This window comes from Rhinopithecus bieti, unplaced genomic scaffold, assembly GCF_001698545.2.
Source record: "Rhinopithecus bieti isolate Rb0 unplaced genomic scaffold, ASM169854v2 scaffold_8, whole genome shotgun sequence".
Classification (NCBI taxonomy): Eukaryota; Metazoa; Chordata; class Mammalia; order Primates; family Cercopithecidae; genus Rhinopithecus; species Rhinopithecus bieti.
The window spans coordinates 1,194,841-1,201,832 of record NW_016803211.1 but is presented as its reverse complement, the minus strand read 5'-3'; the positions used below and the strand labels follow the sequence as shown (position 1 = coordinate 1,201,832).

General features: G+C 44.8%; 1 pseudogene; it reads left to right on the top strand.

The window, feature by feature from the left end:
* Positions 1–1,934: 1,934 nt before the first annotated feature.
* On the top strand, positions 1,935–2,796 carry LOC108527664 (protein lin-28 homolog A pseudogene; annotated as a pseudogene).
* The last annotated feature ends 4,196 nt before the right edge of the window (positions 2,797–6,992 follow it).

Here is a 6,992-nt window from a genome sequence, read left to right as displayed (position 1 = left end):
GAAAGAAAGAAGGAAAGAGGAAATTAAAAGGAAGGTGGGGCCGGGCGCTCACGCCTGTAATCCCAGCACTTTGGGAGGTCCGAGGGCGGGTGGATCACAAGGTTCAGGAGATCGGAAGACCACAGTGGAGAACCCCGTCTCTACTAAAAATACAAAAAATTAGCTGGGCGCGGTGGCGGGCGCCTGTAGTCCCAGCCTACTCAGGAGGCTGAGGAGAATGGCGTGAACCCGGAGGCAGAGCCCTTGCAGTGAGCTGAGAGCCGGCCACTGCCACTCCAGCCTGGGCGACAGAGCGAGACTCTTCTCAAACAAAAAAAAAAAAAAAGAAAAAAAAAAAAAAAAGGAAGGTGGAGAAAAGAAAAGAAAAAAATGAAACGAAAGAAAAATGACATAAATGGTGGAGTATTAATAATTATTAAGTATATGAGAATACCTATATGAACTGTTATTACACTGGGTTATCCCAAGTTTTTGTTGAAGATTAAAATAACATTCAATGAGAGATTTTCTAGAATAGGTTAATCTTTAGAGTTGTCACAAAGCGTGATTTTTAAAGAACATTGGCCATGGCACTGGTGCTCAAGCCTGTAATCCAGCCCACTTTGGGAGGCTGAGGCGAGTGGATTGTCTGAGCTCAGGAGTTCGAGACCAGCCCTGGCAACCATGTCTCTACTAAATACGGAAGAAATTAGCCGTGGTATGCCACCTGTAAGTACCCAGCTACTCAGGAGGGCTGAGTCAAGGAGAATTGCTTGAACCCATGAAGCAGAGGTTGCCAGTGAGCCAAGATTGCTCCACTGCACTCCATCCTGGCTAACAGAGCAAGACTCCATCCAAAAAAAAAAAAAAAAAAAAAAAAAAAAAAAAAAAAAAAAAAAACACTTGAAGGATTTTTAATTTCTTAAACATTTCTTAACTTTCGATAAATGCTCAACTTTTCCATGGAAATAGACCCAAGTTTGCTAAATATTTGAAGGTATTTGTCATTGGATTATACATTTATATAAAATGAAAATGAGTTCTACACATAGAATAAACTTTATATTCTAAAACAGTCCTAATATTCCTCCTGTGGACTCATTCTGCCAGTTGCCAACTTTCACTGACTTCTGACTTACATTCCTGATTTTGGACAATTCAGCCTTTTTTGTTTTTCCAGACTCTCTTTACTCTCCCTGGAGATGGTGCATCAGGGCAGGAGGTTTGTGAAGTTCCACAGAACCATTAGAGATGTTCAATGTTCTCAGATCATCAATGGCTGTTGCCACAGGTGACGTGTCTCTTCCATTTCCTGGACTAGTGACTGCTGAGGCATGACTGGTCCTGCCTTTCGTTCTGAGTTGTTTTTCAGGTATCCACAGATAATGTCTCAGGGTCCACCCTTCTGCCTCTGCTCTAAGTCTGCACACTGTGGCTTCTTCATTGCATACTCAGGCCACTGCCACACATCTGTGAGTCCTCCCCTCCCCTCCCCTCCCCTCCCCCCTGAGGCACAGAGGGATTTCTGAAATCTCGAAATGCCTCCTTGAAGACCGTGAGAAAACAGATCTTCTTCAGACTTACCCTGTGCAAATGCTATTTTCCCAATGTATGTTTGATAAAACACAATGGAGAGCATGGGACTTCTTTTAGTGAAGTCCCTCCCCCTAAAGGCTGCATCTATGAAATGAATCTACTCATCTATCTCCTGATATTTTCAAGTTCTCCAATGATTATATACACATATATAGAGATAATTTCCTTTCTCTACTTCCCACCTTAACCATCTGTGATCTCCCCTAAGAAGGGAAGCCAGACAGGTGTTTTCAACCTCTTTATTTTCCTGGAATGATTTCTCATTCTAGAAATTATTGTACTGCCCTAGAAATCTTTCCGTGTGTTCCCAGGTGGGGAGGCTGTACCTTACCCTGGACCCTTTCTGCAGCAGGCAAACCATGGAATTGTCATGCTCCGACTTCCTACCAGATCTAGCTATTGTTATGTAAGCGGAAACTTTAAAATTTATAAATTCCTTTTTTATTTCCATCAAGTAAACCCTTTAAAGGTGAAGTATATACATTCTTTTACACAGCTGTTGAAAACTTAGGTAGTGAAGAAGGTTGAGGCCTTCTGACTTCTCTGGGGCCAGCAGCCGCCCAACCTGGGACCCGGGGCCGCGGGCTCATCTGACGACCCTGGGCTCCGTGTCCAACCAGCAGTTAGCAGATGGCTGCGCCAAGGGGGCAGAGGAGGCGCCTAAAGAGGCGCCAGAGGACACAGCCCCAGTGGCGGACAAGCCTCAGCTGCCGCAATGTGCTGGCATCTGTAAGTGGTTCAACGTGCCCTTGGGGTTCGTCGACCGCTCTCACTAGGGTCGCGCTCGATCCCCCAGTAGATCCAGCACCAGAGTAAGCTGCACACGGAGGGCTTCCTGGAGCCTGAAGGAGGGCGAGGCAGTGGAGGAGTCAGCCAAGGGTGTGGAATCTAACCGTGCCGTCACCAGACCTGGTGGGGTGTTCTGTATTGGGAGTGAGAGGCAGCCAAAGGGGAAGAACATGCAGAAACGCACATCAAAAGGAGACAGGTACTACAACTGTGGAGGTCTAGACCATCATGCTAAGGAATGCAAGCTGCCACCCCAGCCCGAGAAGTGCCACTGCTGCCAGAGCATCAACCATATGGTAGCCTCACGGCTACCATAAGGCCCAGCAGGCCCCTAGCACACAGGGCAAGCCAACCTACTCTCCGGAAGAAGAAGAAGAAATCCACAGCCCTGCTCTGCCCCCGGGATTCCAAGAATTGAGCCACAACGGGTGAAGCTTCCTGTTTCCCAAGAGCAGGAAGTTTCAAGGAGCAGGCAAAGTGGAGAAAGTGGGAATAGGGTACATTGGGGCCAGCTGGCCCCAATGTGTCTCAGGCTGGGGTTCACACCATCGTCCCTTCTTCCCTCTAGGTGGGGGGAAAGGGTGAGGCAAAGGAACTCCAACCATGCTCTGTCCAAATGCAAGTGAGGGCTTCTGGGGCGGTAGGGGGTGGCGGTGGGAATTTGCAGCTGTTGAAAGTGGCCTAGATACGGAAGGTGTTTTCCTTTGTTACCGGAAAGAGGTCTCGATCCAGACCCTAGGAGAGGGTTCTTGGATATGGCTCAAGAAAAAATTCAGGGTGAGTCCGTGAAGGCACGTTTATTCAGAAAGTAAGGGAATGACGAATGGCTGCTCCATAGGCAGAGCAGCCCCCGAGGGCTGCTGGTTGCCCATTTTTATGGTCATTTATTGATTATATGCTAAATAAGTGGTAGATTATTCATGCCTCCCCTTTTTAGACCATACAGGGTAACTTCCTGACATTGGCATGGCATTTGTAAACTGTCATGTCGCTGGTGGGAGTGTAGCAGTGAGGACAACCAGAGATCACTCTCATCGCCGTCTTGGTTTTTGTGGGATATGGCCGGCTTCTTAATGCAAACTGTTTTATCAGCAAGGTCTTTATGAGTTGTATGTTGTATCTCATCCTGTGACTAAGAATGCCTTAATCTCTTGGGAATGCGCACAGCAGGTCTCAGCCTCATTTTACCCAGCCCCTATTCAAGATGGAGCTACTCTGGTTCAAATGCCTCTGACACTTTGAAGGAAGAATATGTAGTAATAATTTCCATGCCAGAGTGAAGTGATTAAGTATAAGACAGGATTCATGGAGCCAGGCCACTACATTCTGTGGGAGGGAATCTCTCAGGAATAAGGCAGTGTTTTTGTTTTGTTTTCACATCTTGCATCCTTATACCCACTTTTGGGATAGGGTGCTGGGAACTGTCCCAAACAATGGGTAGAGATGAAGGCAAAAAGTGTGTTTGGGAGAATAGCTGCAAACCTGCTGCTCCTGTGCTCACCCCCACCCCATTCTGGGCCAATGTGATTTTATTCACTTGCTCCCTTGGATACAGCACCTCGGGTCTCACTTTCTCCAGGATGCCAACTGCATTAGCTGTGTGTGACTGATGTTATCTTGCGCATTTTAACATTTTTTCCTTTAATATAAATATTCTGGTTTTGTATTTTTGTATATTTTAATCTAAGTCCCTCATTTCCTGCACTGTGTTCTCAGGTACATGAGAAATCTCAGGAATAAGCCAGCAGCAACTCCAGGTTTGCACAGCAGAAATACTTTTTGTCGTTGTTTTTGCCACCAGGGAGAGCAACTATTTAGAGTGCCCAGACTATTGAACTACCTCATTTTTGCTAAAGAGAGCTGGCTTTTCTGCCATAGTATCCTCTTGAAACCCCCCCCTGCCTTGACAATTTTTTATGGGAGACTAGGTTTTAACTGGGCTACCCCATGACTTGATCGCCAACTACTGGAAGATTGGAAATTAGTCTAAACAGGAAATGGTGGTTCAGAGACACTAGGAGAGGTTGGGCCAAGTGAAAGGTCCAGAGAGGAAGCCAAGATTAGGTGAGGCTTGTCTAATCCTAGGGTACAGGACATGCTTTACATCCTGGATCCATTCTTCACCAGGTTAGGCCTATCATGCTCCACAGGGTATGTGTGTTCAGAAAAAAATGTGAGTTGGTAAGGATAAGTTTTAAGACCAATACCTCTGTTATCCTGTGCTGTCGAGGGTTGGGTATATAAAACAAGGTCTAAAATCCTTAACCTTTCAGAATTTTGGGGTTCCAGGGAGACCCATAAGCGAGGGCTTCTTTTTTTTTTTTTTTTTGAGACAGCGTCTTGCTCTGTCACCCACACTGGAGTGCAGTGGCACGATCTCGGTTCACTGCAAGCTCCGCCTCCCAGGTAGCTGGGACTATAGGCCCCTGCCACCACACCCGGCTAATTTTTCGTATTTTTTTTTAGTAGAAATGGGGTTTCTCCGTGTTAGCCAGGATGGTCTCGATCTCCTGATGCTAGGACTTCTCTGTGGTGCCTGGAGCCCATGTCCTGCTCACTGTGCTAGTGATTAATAGTATCATGGTAGCTAAAGGAGAAAAAGGTGTTTCATTTACATGCTCTGAGATCACTGCAACCTACCTCACTGTGTTGAAAGGGGACAAATGAAACAGAACACATTGGGTGATATGTGTCTGATCCTGAGTTCTTATCTTCCCTAAATGCTGCCCTCCCCACTGCCCCCAGTTACTGTATTTGTCTGGGCTTTGTAGGACTTCACGGAGTTGGTGATCGCTAGGGGCCTACTTTATGTATATATAATGTATTGGTCTTTTTCCATGTTCTTTTGGGGTTTTGTTTACTTCTTGTTTACTTGTTTACTTACAACTTCTTTTTGTATTGAGACCATCTTTGACAGAAGGTTCTGCATCAGGCCAAAAGATCTGAAACATTAGTTTGGGGGGCCCTCTTCTTAAAGTGGAGATCTTGAACCATCTTTCTTTTGTGTTCCCCTTCCCCTATTACCTATTAGACCACATCTTCTGTCCTAAAATCTTGTCTCCTACCCTGCCCTGTTTTCCGTTCACCCCTAAAAGAAAACCTACACACCCATACACATACACATTTAACGCTCAGAGTGTCTCCACAACTCTTAAATGATTTATGCAAACATCCTGAAGAAGCTAGGAACCCTCCATCTCTTGTTCCCAACTTCCTGAGTCAAGACCATTTCTTGATGTATCCATACCAAACACTTGAGACACTGCTGTACTTTGCATGGATCAAACCTAGTTAATCTTTAATCCTAAAGTAGAGAGAAGCAACTGAGGGCCTTCCATGTGGAAAGTGTGGTCAGGAGGCCACGAAAGGGAATATGAATGTATATCCAAGGCACTCAGGAACTGTTATGCAGGTGCAAGAAACTTTTGTCAAAGTGACCACAAGATTGTTTAATAGGAGACGAATGAATGTAACTCCATGTTTGCTGCTAGAAACCAAAGCTTTGTGTGAAATCTTGCATTTATTGGGAGGGAGGGTAGGAAAGCCTGAGTCTGTCTGTTCTTTTCCTGATCCCTTCCCCTCATTCCTGAACTGCAGGAGACTGAGCCCCTTTGGATTTTGGCGACCCCATCACTGGGGTGTATTTATTTGATGGTTGAATTTGCTGTACTGGGTACTTCCTTTCCCATTTTCTAATCGTTTTGTAACACATGCTGACTCTTCCCTTCTCTTCTCCTTTCCCTGGGAAAATACAATGAATAAATAAAGACTTATTGGCAATGAAAAAAAAAGAAGGTTGTTAGCAAACATTGTGTTTCTTCAAAAATTATGTTTAGATTACCCTTGCCATATTCTCTAGAATCTAAGAATTACCTATATTTGGTTGACAAAATGTGAGCAGAAGGAACCTGTGACCTGTCTTATAGAAGTTTTAAGGTAAAATGCACAATAAACCATGTCCCTTTTTTCTACCTTGGTAATTATGGAAGCACACTTCAAGAAAAAGTGTCCCTCAACTTGCGTTCCTAAGTGACTATGGTAAAAAAAAAAAAGCCCCGTGGCCAACACATAGGGCTTGTACCATGTGCAACAAACAAATATTTGTTGTATTAAGCCACAGAGCTCTGGGGTAACTTGTTACAGCCCTATAATCTAGAGCATCCAGACTGACGCACAGACTAATATGCATTAACATGAGAAAATAGTCATCACATGTGTTTGTGTAATCAAAGCTAGCATGATCACCATTATGTTGAGACCTCAAGTCAGCTGAGTAACATACTCAAAGCTGATAAAACACAATTTGCTCTTTCAGCCATTAATCCTGAGTGTGTCACTCAATTATTAATTGGGATTAATAGGTTAAAGAATAAATTCTTCCTTTAAGACATTTTGAGAAGCCAGAAATTTGAGGAGAAGGAATTATATATATACATTTTTGAGACAGAGTCTCGCTCTGTTGCCCAGGCTGGAGTGCAGTGGCACAATCTTGGTGCACTGCAACCTCTGCCTCCTGAGTTCAAGCAATTCTCCTGCCTCAGCCTCCTGAGTAGCTGGGATTTCAGGCGTGTGCCACCATGCCCAGCTAATTTTTGTATTTTTAGTAGAGACGGGGTTTCACCATGTTG